Source organism: Colobus angolensis, unplaced genomic scaffold (assembly GCF_000951035.1).
Source record: "Colobus angolensis palliatus isolate OR3802 unplaced genomic scaffold, Cang.pa_1.0 Scaffold49, whole genome shotgun sequence".
Lineage (NCBI taxonomy): Eukaryota > Metazoa > Chordata > Mammalia > Primates > Cercopithecidae > Colobus > Colobus angolensis.
In genome coordinates, this window is record NW_012118376.1 from 4,113,648 (window position 1) to 4,132,686 (window position 19,039).

Below are 19,039 nucleotides of genomic sequence, written 5' to 3' on the forward strand. Positions count from 1 at the left end.
ACGTCTGAAAGAGCACAAACAGACAATCTAAAGTTACGCCTCAAGAAACTAGAGAAACAAGAACAAACCAACCCCAAACCCAGCAGAATAAAGGAAATAACCAAGATCAGAACAGAACTAGATGAAATTGAAACAACAAAAAAATAAAAAAGATAAATGAAATTAAAAGCTGGTTCTTCGAAAAGATAAATAAAATTGATAGGCCATTAGCAAGACTAACCAACAAAAGAAGAGGGAAAATCCAAATAAACTCAGTTTGAAGCAAAACAGGAGATATTACAACTGACACCACAGAAATACAAAAGATCCATTCAAGGCTACTATGAACAACTTTATGCACATAAACTAGAAAACCTAGGGGAGATGGATAAATTCCTGGAAAGATACAACCCTTCTAGCTTAAATCAGGAAGAATTAGATACCCTGAACAGACAAGTAACAAGCAGTGAGACTGAAATGGTAATTCAAAAATTACAAACAACAAAAATAAAAGTCCAGGACCAGATGGATTCACAGCAGAATTGTAACAGACAGTCAAAGAAGAATTGGTGCCAATCCCATTGACACTATTCCACAAGATAGATAAAGAGGGAATCTTCCCTATATCATTCTATGAAGCCAACATCACCCTAATACCAAAACAAGGAAAAGATATACCAAAAAAGAAAACTACAGACCAATATCCCTGATTAACATAGATGCTAACATCCTTAACAAAATACTAGCTAACCAAATCCAACAACATATCAAAAAGATAATCCATCATGAGCAAGTGGGTTTCATACCAGGGATGCAGGGATGGTTTAACATCTGCAAGTCAATAAATGTGGTAACACCACATAAACAGAATGAAAAACATAAATCACATGATTATCTCGATAGATGAAGAAAAAGCATTTGACAAAATCCAAGATCGCCTCATGATTAAAACCCTCAGCAAAATTGGCATACAAGGGACATGTCTCAATGTAATCAAAATCATCTATGACACACCCATAGCCAACATAATACTGAATGAGGAAAGGTTGAAAGCATTTCCTCTGAGAACTGGAACAAGACAAAGATACCCACTCTCACCACTCCTCTTCAACATAGTACTGGAAGTCCTAGCCAGAACAATCATACAAGAGAAAGAAATTAAAGGAATCCAAATCAGTAAAGAGGAAATCAAAGTGTCGCTATTTGCTGATGATATGATTGTTTACCTAGAAAATCCTAAAGACTCTTCCAGAAAGCTCCTAGATCTGATAAAATAATTCAGCAAAGTTTCTGGACACAAAATTAATCTACACAAATCAGTAGTTCTTCTCTACACCAAAAGCAACCAAGCTGAGAATCAAATCAAGAACACAATCCATTTTACAATAGCTGCAAAAAGAATAAAATACTTAGGAATATACCCAACCAAGGAGGGGAAAGACCTCTACAAGGAAAACTACAAAATACTGCTGAAAGAAATCATAGATGACACAAACAAATGGAAACACGTCCCATGCTCATGGATGGGTAGAATGAACATTATGAAAATGACCATATTGCCAAAAGCAGTCTACAAATTCAGTGCAATTCCCATCAAAATACCACCATCATTCTTCACAGAATTAGAAAAAACAATTTTAAAATTAATATGGAACCGAGAAAGAGCCCACATAGCCAAAGCAAGACTAAGCAAAAAGACCAAACCTGGAGTCATCACATTACCTAATTTCAAACTATACTGTAAGACCAAGGTCGCCAAAACAGCATGGAACTATATAAAAATAGGCACAAAGACCAATGGAACAGAATGGAGAACCCAGAAATAAACCCAAATACTTACAGCCAACTGATCTTCAACAAAGCAAACAAAAACATAAAGTGGGGAAAGAACGCCCTAGTCAACAAATGGTGCTGGGATAATTGGCTAGCCACATGTAGGAGAATTGAAACTGGATCCTCATCTCTCACCTTATACAAAAATCAACTCAAGATGGATCAAGGGCTTAAATCTAAGACCTAAAATTATAAAAATTCTGGAAGATAACATTGGAAAAACCCTTCCAGACATTGGCTTAGGCTTAGGTGAGGATTTTATGACCAAGAACCCGAAAGTAAATGCAATAAAAACAAAGATACGTAGCTGGGACCTTATTAAACTAAAGAGATTTTGCACGGCAAAAGGAACAGTCAGCAGAGTAAACAGACAACCCACAGAGTGGGAGAAAATCTTTGCAATCTATGCACCTGGCAAGGAACCAATATCCGGAATCTACAACAAACTCAAACAAACTAGCAAAAAAAAAACCTAAACAATCCATCAAAAAGTGGCCTAACAACATGAGGAGACAGTTCTTGAAAGAAGATATACAAATGGCCAGCAAACATCTGCAAAAATGCTCAACATCACTAATGATCAGGGGAATGCAAATCAAAACCACAATGCGATACCACCTTACTCCTGCAAGAATGACCATAATCATAAAATCAAAAGTAGATGTTGGCATAGATGTGGTGAAAAGGGAAAATTTTTACACTGTTTGTGGGAATGTAAACTAGTACAACTGCCATGGAAAATAGTGTGGAGATTCCTTAAAGAACTAAAAATAGAACTACCATTTGATCCAGAAATCACACTACTGGGTATATACCCAGAAAAAAAGAAGTCATTATATGACACCTGCACACGCATGTTTATAGCAGCACAATTCACAACTGCAAAAACATGGAACCAACCCAAATGCCCATCAATCAAGTGGATAAACAGTAAGATATATATATATTTGATGGAATACTATTCAGCCATAAAAAGGAATGAATTAATGGCATTCACAGCAACCTGGATGAAATTGGAGACTATTATTCTAAGTGAAGTAAACCAAACCAAACATCATGTTCTCACTCATAAGTTGGAGCTGAGCTATGAGGATGCAAAGGCATAAGAATGACACAATGGACTTTGGGGACTCAGGAGGAAAGGGTGGGAAGGGGGTGAGGGATAAAAGACTACAAATAGGGTACAGCATATACTGCCTGGGTGATGGGTGCAACAAAATCTCACACATCACCACTACAGAACTTACTCATGTAACCAAACACCACCTGTTCCCCCAATAACCTATGGAGATTAAAAAAAAATTTAAGGCCGGGCGCGGTAGCTCACACCTGTAATCCCAGCACTTTGGGAGGCCGAGGTGGGCGGATCACGAGGTCAGGAGATTGAGACCATCCTAGCTAACACGGTGAAACCCCGTTCCTACTAAAAATACAAAAAATTAGCCGGGTGCGGTGGCGGGCACCTGTAGTCCCAGCTACATGGGAGGCTGAGGGAAGAGAATGGCGTGAACCCGGGAGGCAGAGCTTGCAGTGAGCCGAGATTGCGCCACTGCACTCCTGCCTGGGCGACAGAGCGAGACTCCGTCTCAAAAAAAAAAAAAAAAAATTAATTAAAAAAAATCACCACTTTAATATACAGAATTTTTAATGAAAGTGACTGTCTCCAGGAGACTAAATACAAGACAAGTAGAGAAAGTGTTACAATTATGGGTCCTTTACATTCAAAATCTGCCTTTGCTACTTATTAGTCATTTGCCACTAGGCAAGTTTCTTAATTTCACTTGGACCTAGTTTCCCAACTGTAAAACAGGAATAACAATAATAATACTCTCCTCACAGGGTAGTTGGAACCAACCAGTAAACAATGACTATCAATGCTCAGCTCCCTTGCTTCAACCAGGACAACTCCTGAGCTCCCAGTGGGATTGGCAGATTCCTCTATTGCAGTTGCATCTTATTTCAACTTCTTCTTCCGCCCAATCCTGCTTCCCTCATTCCCTTGTAAATATTCCTTGTAAAGCTCTTGGGATGAGTTCCCAAGAGCTCATCCTCATAAACCCCTGCATGCAAATCTCCATCTTGGGAAATCTGACCTAAGGCAGCTAGCATTCCCATCATAACTACCATTATTATTGTTGCTGTTTGTTCCAAGGTCCCAGATGCATGCAAGATTCATGCCTGTGTATGCACTGCAACAATATACATCCCTCAGTTCTTCAATTGAAGGACCACCCTGCAGACAGACTCACACTCCCCAAAGTGATGAGCCACTTGAATTGGTCAGCCCAATCTAAAGTGTTTCAATCTTCTTAGCACAGCTAGTGATGATGGAAGATGATGGGCAAGAATGAGTCAAGAGGACAGAAAGGAGACTTTCAAATGATGAAAGTTCCCCTAGCTAAATCAATAGAATAGAATCAAAAGTGAAATTTGGCTGGGCATGGTGGCTTATGCCTGTAATCCCAGCAGTTTAGGAGGCTGAAGCAGGCAGATCACTTGAGGTCAGGAGTTCAAGACCAGCCTGACCAACAAGGTGAAACCCCGTCTCTACTAAAAATATGCATATATTCTCTATAGGCAAATATACACAACATGACATGCTTCCTTTAAAAACACTCAGGGATATTTTTAGTAAATTTACCCATAGCCATCCTGTTTTGTGAATTTCTCCTAAAACTATATGTGTTCACTCTTCCCATCAAGTTAAAACTTGGGTCTTTAAGAACAATAATAAAAGAGGTCTCAACAGTAGCAGTCAACCTGTCAAGAAATTTTTCTCTTTAAAACTGAGATGTCAGCTTTTCCTTTATGCATACAGACTTAATTATCTGATGACTACAGTTTCCAGAATTACTCTAGTTTTCTAGAATAGTGGCTATTAGGGTGCAAATAGTAGGTACTGAGAAAAGTTGTCCAAAAGAAATGAATGCCATTTTGTGACTTCTAGGAATATACCACTTGCAGTGAACCAATTCCAAATGTGGAAAGCATGCTTCCACTTAAAATTTTTGTCTCATAGGTACTTACAAAATACACTCATGTTTAAACTACTTATGTACAAAGGAAATGCATTAAAATGTAGAGATAGAAAAGAAATTCAATTAAGCCAGCTCTGCTAAACTTGAATTCACCAAAACGGAAAGCCTAGCTCATAAATTGTGTCTTCCCTTCAAGTGAATCAAACCTATTTTAGCCAAGTTCAAGTTCCTCTGTAGAGATCAAGAAGGCATGGCTACAGGCATCCAGTGACCCCAGAGAGTCCATTTTCTGGGCTCCTAGGGACCTAGTAGAGGTAACAAATGTCCCATGACCTTGAAGGCCACTGGGGATAGTGACACAACTGGAATAGGAGATGCAGTGCTGAGCTGGAGGCCATAAGAGGCACAGGCAGGACACTGGATACCTTAGGTAGAAAGCAAATCAGAATTTGATGTGACTCAAAGTTGAGAGGGAAGGCACTCAACAGAGTAGACAGAGCGGCACACAATAATATTTGATATCCAACATGGAAAAACCAACCAATAAAGAGAATGAATCTTAAATAACTTGTTTGCAACTTTAACAAAAAACAGCTAAAAATCTTTATTTCTATAACACCTCTTTATCTGATAAGTGCAGAATAATTAACACTTACAGCTAATTAGTCCTCACAGTTTGAAGTTTCATATAATTAAGATTTTCCAGGGATGCTATTCATGAGTCATAGATGAGACACTGAAGGAATCTTTTTTAAAAGGAAAAAACATTAAATATAATCAGGTCATTTCAGTCCACTGCCTGGTGGAGGGAATGTGGTCTGCCTAGAATTGTCGTGAGTGCTCTTAGCACTGGCAGGCCCTAGAGCTGGGAAGAAAAACCTCCTGATCCTCCCTCATGTGGCAGTAGCCATTGGGAGCTCTTTAGGGAGAGGCATTCAGAGCCCAAGGTCCATCTTAGTGGGGAAAAATACTGTGATCAATTACAACATCTAGCACCGACAGAGAATCAGAACAAATACTTGACAACAAACTTGCCCTAAGAGGTTCTACTAGAGAGGGCTGTCCAGGAATTGACAATCTCTGCATGCTGCCAGCCTGCCAACTACAGCAGGTTGGACAGTTCCACATCTCCCTAACCAGGCCGAGAGACAGGGCCAGAACAAGCATTCACGTGTAGAAGCGAAGCACTGGGTGAGAAGTGTCCGGCCTATGTTGCGGCCTGGTAGGGTTTTCAGTCCCCTTCAGCGGTCTCATTCCTTCCTACATAGTTAGAAGACCTTTAGTAAAATTGAAAGCCAGGAAAATTGATCCTTACTAGCAATAGAAAGGTTTGCTTGTGTTGTGGGTGTTTCTGTTGCAATGGAGGGCCTGAGGAAGCTGCTGACTCCAAGAACCTGTATTGCCCATTCCAAACTTGATGGCTTAAGGCAACACACATGTGTTCTCTTATAGTTTACACTTCTGGAGGTCAGGAGTCCAAAATCAACTTCACTGGGCTGAAAAAAATCAAGGTGTTAGCGGGGCCACACTCCCTCCAGAGGCTTTAGGAAAGAGTCCCTTTCCAGCTGCTAGATTGCATTCCTTGCTTTCCTTAGCTCAAGGCCCCTTTGTCCATCTTCAAAGCCAGCAGAGTAGCATCCTGTTTCAGCCTTCAAATTGTCTACTTCTGGTCCAATTTCTCTCTGCCTCCCTCTTCCAAGAATACTTATGATTACATTTAGGGCCCACCTAGAGAATCCAGGATAAACTTCCCCATCTCAATATCCATAATCATAGCTGCAAAATCCATTTTTCCCTACACAGTTATATTCATAGTTTCCAGGAATTAAGATCTGGATGTCTTTGGGGGCCATTATTTAGCATATCTCAGCCAAGAACAATGACTCCCCCAGCCTTTACCCTGCTGGGGAAATAAAAGTGGGCATGTGGAGAAAGGGAGAACATAGGAAAGAAAAGAAGGAAGGCCATGAGGACGGGGAGGGAATCAGCCTGCAATTGGGTCTGAAGGGCTGCAAAGAGCAAACAACATCAGACATCCTCCTCTGGACTCCAGATTGTCCTCTTTCTGTAATGTTGTGCACTCACATGCCTTTCTAGACATAACAATGCTCACTGGTGAGGCTTGAATCCATTTTTCTTGTCTAAATTATATGTATTAATTTTTCCTAATTATAATACCAATATTTATTCATGGCAGAAATTTTGGCAACTACAGGGAATAAAAATCACCCGATACCACACCTGTTAATAATGTGGCATATTCCCAAGCTATCTGAGCCCATCTTTCTTGAATTAAGTCCTTGGAACATTTTGGGTTCAGCACTGCCAAGAAATCCTTACTTAGAAGGTCAGAGACAGTCTTCACATTGTGTTTTATTGATGAAAAGACCACGATGTTAAAAAGGTGAAGTGCTTCATCCAGCCTCGTTCATTAGAACCAAGAGTGAACGGTGAGACATGGACCTCTTCCTTCTCCTTGTTGTTTTCTGGTCACTATCGAAGACCCTTGGTATTCCATATCCAATTAAATACATCCAGAATTCCTAGTCAGTCTTAATGATGCATTTGTTATTCAACCTGTTTTTGGTACATCAATGTTTTAACATTTTTTAAGTCATAAATCAATATCTACTTTTCCCAAGTCAGAAACTATATTGCTATTATAAATTACATTGGAATATAAACATGACCAATTACTTAGCCTGTCAAATATCTGGAGAAGACTGGGAGAGGAATGGATAAGCTGAATTCTATTATTTTGTCATTGTTATTGAGTATACTTTGGTGAGAAAACTAGCAGATGTTATTCCTCACTGTTGGTCATTTTGAATCTCACTGACAAATAAGTAAAATCCGCTTTAGTGATTAGACAACAAATCAATACTTATAGTACTGGTGCACTTCAGGATGGGTTTCCTTCTTTATTGAGCTGAAGAAGACTCACAAAGGAATGGAAGAATGTTTAATGAGCTTGAAAATGAAGCTGTTCATTTCATCTGAAGAAATCAACACGTTCTCCCCTCACCCCACATTAACTCATTATTCCTGTTATGGAGAAAATGAGAGCTATCAAAACCATAGAGGCCAAAATCCAAACACTCAAAGTGCACTATCTTCAAGATCTTTGGTACTGCTGCTGGACACTAAACAAATTCTTACTCAGTAGCTGCTCACTCTCTAGCCTCTTCATCTGATACTCTGTTAACACAATTTTTCTTCAGGTTTCAGTACAGTTAGTCATTAAGCAACTCCTGACTATATTTCAAAATACAGAGCTATGTTTAAAAGTTATAGCCTAAGCTTTATTATACTTTGGGAAATTTGGGAGAAGGGCCTGTTCTACTCATGGAATGAAGCAGACAAGAAGTCGAGCATTCAGTACAATTGGCTAACCCAACTACCATTTTATAGAGGCATAAACACACACACACACACACACACAAATTTCTCAGATTCTATGGAAACCAAAGATGGCCATTTGACACATTCTGGCCAAAAATATGTGAGTAGAAGTCTGCTGGTGCCAATTCTTTCCTTGCTGCTTTCTTCCTGCCTGGACTGTGAACATGACCTAGAAGTATAAGCAGCCACTTTTCAATCATGAGGATAAAAACCACAGGCTAAGAATTATGGGAAAAAAGGAGTCTTTGTGTGTGTGTGTGTATGTGTGTGTAATTGTTTTGTGGCAAAAATAAATCTGTATCCATTTAAGCCACAATGGCTTAGCTAAAGCCAAATGCCGTCCCTACAAGGAGAAAAACATCTTTTCTCCTGAGGCAGTGAGGCTCACCAGTGGAGGGACAGCTGTGCCATGCAGAACATGAACTCCATTGGTCAGAGAGGCAGTACTGCAGAGGTGACAGGGACACTGGAGAGTAACAGTGTGAAGAAGTGGGGCTTACCACACATGAGGCAGCACACCAGGTTCTCTCTGACATATCTGGATATTCCTTAAGGAGGATAAATAAAGCCAGTGGATCTTGGGCCACCATAATTTGGGTTATGTTTGAGTAACACAGTTTCCTTGCTGGCCCCTAGGATTGCCACTATGGGAAGAACAGAGTGAGATCAAGTAGAAACCACTACACACCAAGCTAAGTCCATCTCAGTAGCTCTTTCCTCCCCTAGATACCTAAGGAAACAAGGTCCTTTCTCATGGGGATTCTGGCATTAAGACCAGGTTGCAGTCTATGCAGGAGTAACAGTCCCTAGTCCTGGCCCACACCCTGTACCCTCTGAACCATTTTCCCTCTTGGCTTGAAGGAAGATAAGCTCCTCTGTTACATCTTAGTCTCTTCTCATATCTTTCATTCAGCTTTTAAAACTTTTATTTAATGTATTTGGGGGGGGGAGCTTTTATGACATTATTTCTGACTTTGTCTCCCTACATTTGTTTTTAACCATGTCAATGTATAGTTTCTTCCTACTTTTTGTAACATGTTTTTACAAATGTTCCTATATTTCCCAACAATCAAGTTCTGGACTTACAGAGACATCGTGGAGCTCCACTTCCTGTATGTCATATCTATCACATAGGACAAGGGTCAACAAACTCCAGTCCTCCTACCCTCTTATTTTGGTAAAGTTTTATCAGTTCACATCCTCACCCATTTGGTTACTTTTTGCCTATGGCTGCTTTTGCATTACAACAGTAGAGATGAGTAGTTGCAAAAGAACAAATGGTCCCACGAAGTCTAAAATACTTATGACTGGCCTTTCACAGAAAAATGTGTCCACCACCAGTAAAGGCCGTCAAGTATTCTGAGTTAATATAAAATATCAGAATATCCAGATTCCAATTTGCATTGTTCATATGGTAGCCATTTGGGGAAAATTCTTAATCTACTTGTTTGGTGATTGTTTTTTGTCATATTTTCTGTCAAAAAAAAATATGCTCTCACTCAATCCCTTCAATTGCTACATAATATTGTAGATTGAGAACCTGATATTAAAATATAGTTAATTATTGGCAATACGCAATATGGTTTTCACACATAAGGCATAAGATAAAGGTGAAACATAATCTATTTCAAATTTAGGATTTGTTGTAGTATTTTTATGAATTATTACTATTAATATTGGTTTACTTTTAAATGCACTTTTTGTTTTGACAGGAGACATCCTCCTAAATTATTTATATAAAATGTATTATCACTCTTTTGTTGGATCAGTGACCTAGATGACAGCTCAATTTAAGGCATGCCAAAAAAAAAGGCTTTAGAAGAATCACTTGTGGTTTTGGCAAAAAAAAAAAATTATATTGTCTTTCAGAATAGAGATCATGTGATATTAAATAAGAAAATGGTAAGAGAATAAATAATTGTACAACAGTAACATTCCTGCTCACTGAAATGAGATGTTTTTCAATCAGCAGGAAATAAAGGAAACAAAACAGAGATGAAAATATATTTTCAACCAATTCAAAGTAATGTTTCAAAATTTAGGAAGCCTAAAAACAATGCCCCCAAAATGTAATTGCTCATTCAGTGAGATGCAGAAAGGCTGCAGTGATTGTATGAGTTGAAATTAGAACATACCACCCAAAAAAAAAAAAAGCCCAGGACCAGAAAGATTCACAGCTGAATTCTACCAGGTGTACAAAGAAGAGCTGGTATCATTCATAGAGAAACTATTCCAAAAAATTGAGGAGGCCATAACTCATTCTGTGAGGCCAGCATCATCCTGATACCAAAACGTGAGAGATACAACAAAAAAAGAAAACTTCAAGCAAATATCCTTGATGAACATCAAGGCAAAAATCCTCAACAAAATACTGGCAAACGGAATCCAGCAACACATCAGAAAACTTATACACCATGATCAAGTAGGCTTTATCCCTGGGATGCAAGTTTGGTTCAACATACACAAATTAATAAATGTGATTCATCACATAAACAGAACTAAAGACAGAAACCAATGATTATCTCAATAGATGCAGAAAAGGCCTTTGATAAAATTCAACAGCCCTTCATGCTAAAAACTCTCAATAAACTAGGTATTGATGGAACATATCTCAAAATAATAAGAGCCATCTATGACAAACCCACAGCCAACATCATACCGAATGGGAAAAAGCTGGAAGCATTCCCCTTGAAAACTGGAACAAGACAAGGATGCCCTCTCTCACCACTTCTATTCAACATACTATTGGAAGTCCTGGCCAGGGTAATCAGGCAAGAGAAAGAAATAAAGGTATCCAAATAGGAAGAGAGGAAGTCAGACTATCCCTATTTGTAGACATGATCCTATATCTATAAAACCCCATAGTCTCAGCCCAAAATCTTTGTGAGCTGATAAACAACTTCAGCAAAGTCTCAGGATACAAACAACAGTTTAGATTCAGCAAATCTCAGGACACCAACAACAGTCAGGCCCAGAGGCAAATCAGGAATGAACTTCCATTCACAACTGCCATAAAAAGAATAAAACATCTAGGAATACAGCTAACTAGGGAGGTAAAAGATCTCTACAAGGAGAACTACAAACCACTGCTCAAAGAAACCAGACATTACACAAACAAATGGAAAAACATTCCATGCCCATGGATAGGAAGAATCAATATCATTAAAATGGCTATACTGCCCAAAGCAATTTATAGATTCAATGCTATGCCTGTTAAACTACCATTCACATTCTTCACAGAACTAGAAAAATTATTTTAAAATTCATATGGAAACAAAAAGGAGCCCAAATAGCCAATGCAATGCTGAGCAAAAAGAACAAAGCTTGAGGCATCATGTTACCTGATTTCAAACTATACTACAGGGCTACAGTAATAAAAACAGCATGGTACTGGTACAAAAACTGACACATGAACCAATGGAACAGAATAGAGAATCCAGAAATAAGACTACACACCTACAACTATCTGATCTTCAATAAACTTGACAAAAACAAGCAATGGGGAAAAGATTTCCTGTTCAATAAATAGTGCTGGGATAATAGGCTATCCATATGCAGAAGATTGAAACTGGACCCCTTCCTTACACCATATACAAAAATTAACTCAAGATGGATTAAAGACTTAAATGTAAAACGCAAAACTATAAAAACCCCAGAAGACAACCTGGGGAATACCATTCAGGACATAGGCACAGGCAAAGATTTCATGATGAAGAAGCCAAAAGCAATTGCAACAAAAGCAAAAAATGACAAATGGGCTCTAATTAAACTAATGACCTTCTGCACAGCAAAAGAAACTATCAACAGAGGAAACAGACAACCTACAGAATGGGAGAACATTTTTGCAAACTATGCATCTAACAAAAATCGAATATCCAGCATCTATAAGGAACTTAAACAAATTTACAAACAAACAACCCCTTTAAAAAGTGAGCAATGAACATGAATAGACACTTTTCAGAAGACATTCATGCAGCCAAGAATCATATGAAAAAATGCTCAACATAACTGATCATTAGAGAAATGCAAATCAAAACCACAAAGAAATGCCATCTTACACCAGTCAAAATGGCTTTTATTAAAAAGTCAAAAACTAACAGAGGCTGGCAAGGTTGTGGAGAAAAAGTAATGCTTATACACTGTTAGTGGAAGTGTAAATTAGTCCAACCACTGTGGAAGACACTGTAGTGATTCCTCAAAGACCTAAAGATATAAATACCACTAGACTCAGCAATCCTATTACTAGGTATATACCCAAAGGAATAGAAATCATTCTATTATAAAGACACATGCACACATATGTTCATTGCAGCACTATTCACAATGGCAAAGACATGGAATTAACCTGAATTCCCATCAATCACAGACTGCATAAGGAAAATGTGGTACATATACACCCACCCTGGAGTACTATGCATCCATAAAAAGGAATGAGAGCATGTCCTTTGAAGCGCTGATGATAATGCTGATGGGAAGAGAAGTAGATTATCTTGTAGAGCACTCCAGACACACGAAACTGGAATTTTTGAAATACTAATGCCAAACTACAGACTTAAAGTGCAGGTATTCAGTGTCATAGACACTTGTATTTATTTATTTGTTATTTTCTTAAAATATAGAAAATTCCCTTTTTTAACTTTAAACTTTTGTGACTACATAGTAGATGTATATATTTATGGGGTATATGAAACATATTGATACAGGCATATACTGCATAACAATCACATCAGGATAAATAGGGTATTCATTACTTCAAGCATTCTTCCTTTCTTTGTGTTACAAACAATCCAATTATTCTTTTAGTTATTTTTAAATGTACAATAAATTTGTGTTGACTGTAGTCAGCCTGTTGTGCTATCAAATACTAGATCTGATTCATTCTATCTGACTATAGTTTTGCACTCACTAAACACCACTACTTTCCCAAACCCACTGCCACTCCCAGCCTCTAGTAACCATTGTGCTACTATCTCTGGATTAGTTCATTTTCACACAAAGCAGCAAGGCCCTAGGCCCTAGGCCCAGCCCACAAAACCATTTTTTTCCTCCTAGGCCTCTGGGCCTGTGATGGGAGGCGCTGCCATGAAGACCTCTGACATGCCTTGCAGACATTTTCCCCATTGTCTTGGTGATTAATGTTTGGCTTCTCATTGCTTATGCAAATTTCTGCAGCCAGCTTGAATTTCTACCCAGAAAATGGGTTTTTCTTTTCTATTGCATTGCCAGGTCACAAATTTTCCAAACTTGTATGCTCTGCTTCTCCTTTAAACATAAGTTCCAATTTCTAACCATCTCTTTGTGAGAGTTTATAACTTTTAAGAGCACCCAGGTCACCTCTTGAATGCTTTGTTCCTTTGAAATTTCTTCTGCCAGACACCCTCTCTCAAGTTCAAAGCTCCACAGATCCTTAGAGCAGGAGCACAATGCCACCAGCCTCTTTGCTAAAGCACAGCAAGAGTGACTTTCACTCCAGTTCCCAATAGGTTCCTCATTTCCATCTGAGACCTCCTGAGCCTGGAATTCATTGTCCATATTACTATCAGCATTTTGGGCATAACCATTTTAAAAGTCTCTAGGAAGTTCCAAACTTTCCTTCACCTTCCTGTCTTCTTCTGAGCCCTCCAAACTGTTCCAACCTCTGCCCATTACCCAGTTCCAAAGTCACTTCCACATTTTTGAGTATCTGTATAGCAATGCCCACGTCTGGTACCAATTTACTGTATTAGTTCACTTTTTCACTGCTATAAAGAAATAACTAAGACTGGATAATTTATAAAGAAAAAAGGTTTAATTGACTCACAGTTCTGAATGGCTGGGGAGGCCTCAGGAAACTTACAATCATGGAGGAAGGGGAAGCAGGCCCATCTTACATGGTGGCAGGCAAGAGAGAGGAAGTGAGCAAGAGGAGGGAAAGTGCCTTATAAAACTATCAGATCTCATGAGAACTCACTCACTATCCTGAGAACAGCATGGGGAAAACGGCCCCCATGATCCAATCACCTCCCACCTGGTCCCTCCCCTGACACATGGGGATTATGGGGATTACAACTGGAGAAGAGATTTGGGTGGGGACACAGAGCCAAACCATGTCAATCTCCATGAGTTCAATTATTTTAATTTTTACCTTCCACAAATAAGTGAGAATATGTGAAGTTTGTCTTTCTGTTCCTGCCTTATTTCACTTAACATAATAACCTCCAGTTCCATCCATGTTGCTGCAAATGACAGCATCTCACTTTTTTATGACTGAATACTACCCCATTGTGTATATATACCATATTTTCTTTATCCATTTGTCTGTTGATGAACACTTCAGTTGCTTCCAAATTTTCACTATTGTGAATAGTGCTACAATAAAGATGGGAGTGCAGATATCTCTTCTGTATACTAATCTCCTTTCTTTTAGGTATAAACCTAGTAGTGAGATTTCTAGATCCTACAGTAACTCTATTTTTAGTTTTGGAGGAACCTCCAAACTGTTTTCCATAGTGGTTATACTAATTTACACGGCCACCAGTAGTGTATGAGGGCTCCCTTTTCTCCACATCTTCACCAGCATTCGTGTTGCCTGTCTAATCAGCCATTTCAACTGGGGTGAAGTGATAGCTCACTGTAATTTTGATTTGCACTTCTCTGATGATGAATGATGTTGAGTACCTTTTCATATGCCTGTTTGCCACTTGCATGACTTCTTTGAAGAAATATCTGTTCAAACCCTTTGCCAATTTTTTAATCAAATTATTCGATATTTTCCTATAGAGTTATTTGAGCTCCTTACATATTCTGGTTATTAATCCCTTGTCAAATGGATAGCTTGCAAATATTTTCTCCCTTTCTATGGGTTGTCACTTCACTTTGTTGATTGTTTCCTTTACTGTGCAGAAACTTTTTAACTTCATGTGATCCCATTTGTCCATTTTTGCTTTGATTGCCTGTGCATATGGAATATTACTCAAGAACTTCTTGCCCAGACCAATGTCCTTGGAGTTTCCCCAATGTTTTCTTGTAGTAGTTTCATAGTTTGAGGTCTTAGATTTAAGTCTGTGGTCCATTTTGATTTGATTTTTGTATAAAGTGAGAGAATTAAGTTTCATTCTTCTGCATATGGATATCCAGTTTTCCTCGCACCATTTATTGAAGAGATTGTCTTTTCCCCAACGTATGTTATTGGCACCTTTGTCAAGAATAAGTTCACTGTAGGTATGTAGATTTATTTCTGGATTCTCTATTCTGTTCCATTAGTCTGTGTGTCTGTTTTTATGTTAGTACCATGCTGTTTTGGTTACTATAGCTCTGTAGTATAATTTGAAGTCAGGTAATGGATTCCTCCAGATTTGTTCTTTTTGCTCAGGATAGCTTTGGTTATTCTGTGTCTTTTTGGACTACAGATCAATTTTAATATTGGTTTTTCTATTTTTGTGAAGAATGACATTGGTATTTTTATAGGGATTTTATTGAGACTGTAGATTGCTTTGCATAGTATGAACATTTTAATAATATTGATTCTTCCAATCCATGAAAATGGAATATCTTTCCATCTTTTGTGTCAATTTCTTGCATTAATGTTTTATAGTTTTTATTGTAGAGAAGCTTCACTTCTTTGCCTAAGCTAATTCTTAGGTATTGTATTGCATTTGTAGTTATTGGAAATGGGATTAAGTTTTGGTTCCTTTTTCAGATTGTTTGCTGTTGGCATATGGAAATGTGCCATATGGTTCCACGTACACAAATCAACAAACGTGATACTTCATATCAACAGAATGAAGGACAAAAATCGCATGATCATTTCAATTGATGCTGACCAAGCATTTGATAAAATGCAACATCCCTTCATGATGAAAACCCTCAAAAAACTAGGGATAGAAGGAACATATCCCAACACAATAAAAGTCATGTATGACAGACCCACAGCTAGTGTAATGCTTAATTTAATTTAAAAAACTAAAAGCCTTTCCTCTAACTTCTGGAACAAGACAAGAATGCCCACATCCACTACTCTTATTCAACCTAACACTGGAAGCCCTAGGTAGAGTAATCAGAGAAGAGAAATAAATAAAGAGCATTAAAATTAGAAAGGAAGAAGTCAAATTATCTTTGTTTGCAGATGGTATAATTTTATATTTTGAAATCCTTGAAGACTCCATAAAAAATCTATGAGCACTCATAAAGAAATTTAGTAAAATTGCAGGATACAAAATCAGTATACAAAAATCAGTAACATTTCCATATGCCATCATATCTATATGAGCCACCGCACCCGGCCAAGGCTCTTATTCTCTTCCCTTCCATTCTCCCAAACAAATGGAGTCTCTCCGTGGGTGTGTTGAGCTATCTAGAGCTAGGAGTGAAGTGTCACAAGCATCCCTGTGGCCACCAGCACCAGGACTGTGCTGTGTCATACCTGAAGCCAGCACAGCACTGGTTCTTGCCCAAGGCCTGTGGCAACCACTGCCTTGCTACCATCTAAGTTCACCCAAGGCTCTGGGGTTCTACCATCCACAGGTGCAAAGCCAGCCATGCTTGTGGCTTCACTTCAAGGTGGCCAATTCCCCCCAGCCCCAGATGGGTCCATAAATGCCATCCTGGAGCCAGGTCCTAGAGTCATAAATCTTAGGAATCTACCTGGTGCTCTATTCTACTGTAGCTGAGCTGGCACCCAAGTCAGAAGACAAAGACTTTCCCATTCTTCCCTCCACTTTCCACAAGCAGAGGAGTCTCTCCCCATGGCCACCACCGCCGCAGGCCCTTGGTGCATACCGCCTGACTACTGCTGATGTTCACTCAATGCTCAAGGGCTCTTCAGTCAGGTTGTGGTGAATGCTGCCAGGCTTGGACTTTCCTTTAAGGGCACTGGCTCCCCTCTGGCCTAGGGCAGGTCCAGTACTGCCGCCCATGAGTTGAGGCCTGGAATCAATGATCCCAAGGGCCCTCTTTGTGCTCAACCCCACTGTGGTAAAGTGGTATCTAAGCCGCAGACAAAGTCCCCTTTACCCTTTCCTCAAGCAAAAGGAGCCTCTGCCCATAGCCACCAGTTGGAACATGCTGGTCACACCTGAAGCCAACAAATTTCTCAGTCTCACCCAAGGCCTACAGAGAGTACTGCCTGGTTACCCCTACTGCTTATCCAGGGCCCAAGGGCTCTTTAGCCAGCAGGTAATAAATTCTGCCAGGACTGGGTTCTTCCCTTCAAGGCAGCAGGTTCTCTTCTGGTCCATGTTGTGTTGACAAATGTCATCTGAAAGCCAGAGCCTTGAATGACAGCCTCAGGACTCTGCCTGGTGCCCTATCCTACTGTGGCAGAGCTGGCATCCAAGATGCAAGACAAAGTACTCTTTATTCTCCTCAAGCAGAGACTCTCTTGCTGTGGCCTGTGCTGCCTGGGGTTGCAAGAGGGGTGGCACAAGCACTGTCTTAGCTGCCTCAGGTGGTGTCTTACTGGGTCATATGCCCCTCAAGTCCACTGGTTCTGAGACCAGCAGAGCACCAGGCCTTGCTGAAGAATTGCAGTCCTCATGGCCTAGACTGCCTTTCAAGTTTATTTAGGACCCCAGAACACTTTAGCCCACAGTGGCAAGGCTTGCCAGAACTCAGTTTCCAACTACTGGGATGGGAAGTTGCCCTCTGGCTAGGGGCTGGTGTAAATGCTCCTTCTATGGGCACCAGTTGAGTTCTGCTCAGTGTTGCTTTCTGCTGTGACAGGGCAGCACAGAGTTCCAACAGAAAGTCCCATAATCACTGCAATCTCCCTCCCCCAAGTGCATAGATTTTTTTCTTTGTGCCATGTGGCCAATGCCAGGATATGAGGGAGGGGTGGCATTGGGAATTCAAGGCTGTCTTTCCTACTCTCTCAGTCCCTCTTTCAGTGATATGAAGTTAAAACCAGCCACTATGATTGCTCACATGATTTTTCGGTTCTTAGGAAAGTGCTTTTTTTGTTGACAGTTATTCAATTTGGTGTTCCTGTGGGGAAGATGATTGGTGGAGGCTTCTGTTTGGCCATCTTGCTCCATCTCCTCTTCAGCATAATTTTTCTTAAAAATACTTGATTTTGATCCTACCTACCACTAGTGAAAATGTAGTATATAGGAATATATACTTCCTAGGTATATTCTTGAAAGGAGAGATGGGATGTGGTAGTCGCTAAAAACTAACTAGAATTCCAAAGTATGTTCTGAACTAAATCTCCACCAAGAGTTATTTTATGCAGCTTAAGTTGAGAGGCAGGGTGTCTCCTATTTTTGTTTTCTGAGTGAGCTGCAACACAAGAATGAGGACAAAATATGCCCATATTCAAATCTACAGTCACTCATATAAAAACTGCCTTCATTGGTAATGTTAACCCCACTTCTATTTTTTAAATGGACTTGATGGAATTGTAATGTCTGGAAATATAAATGTCTTTTCCAAGTGTTAGTCCATTTTTGCTGCTATAACAAAACACCTGAGAATGGGTAATTTACAAAGGATAGAAATTTATTTTCTCACAGTTCTGGAGGCTGGGTAGTCCAAGATCAAGGCACCAGCAGATTGAGTATCTGACGAGGACTGCTTTCTGCTTCCAAGTTGGTGCCTTTTTGCTGTGTCCTCATGTGGCAGGATGTGGAAGGGAAAAATTTTTTTAAAAAAAGGCCAATTAGTTCCCTCAATGCATTTTATAAGGCATGAATCCTATCCATTAAGGCCGAGCCCTCATGACCTAATCACCTCTTAAAGGTCCTACCTCTTAATACATTGGGGATTAAGTTTTAACAGAAATTTTGAAGGGGGCACAAACATTCAAACCATAGCAATGCCTTACTTAATTACATCCTCCCCTACCCCCAAGCCCTGCTGCTTCTTTTTTATGC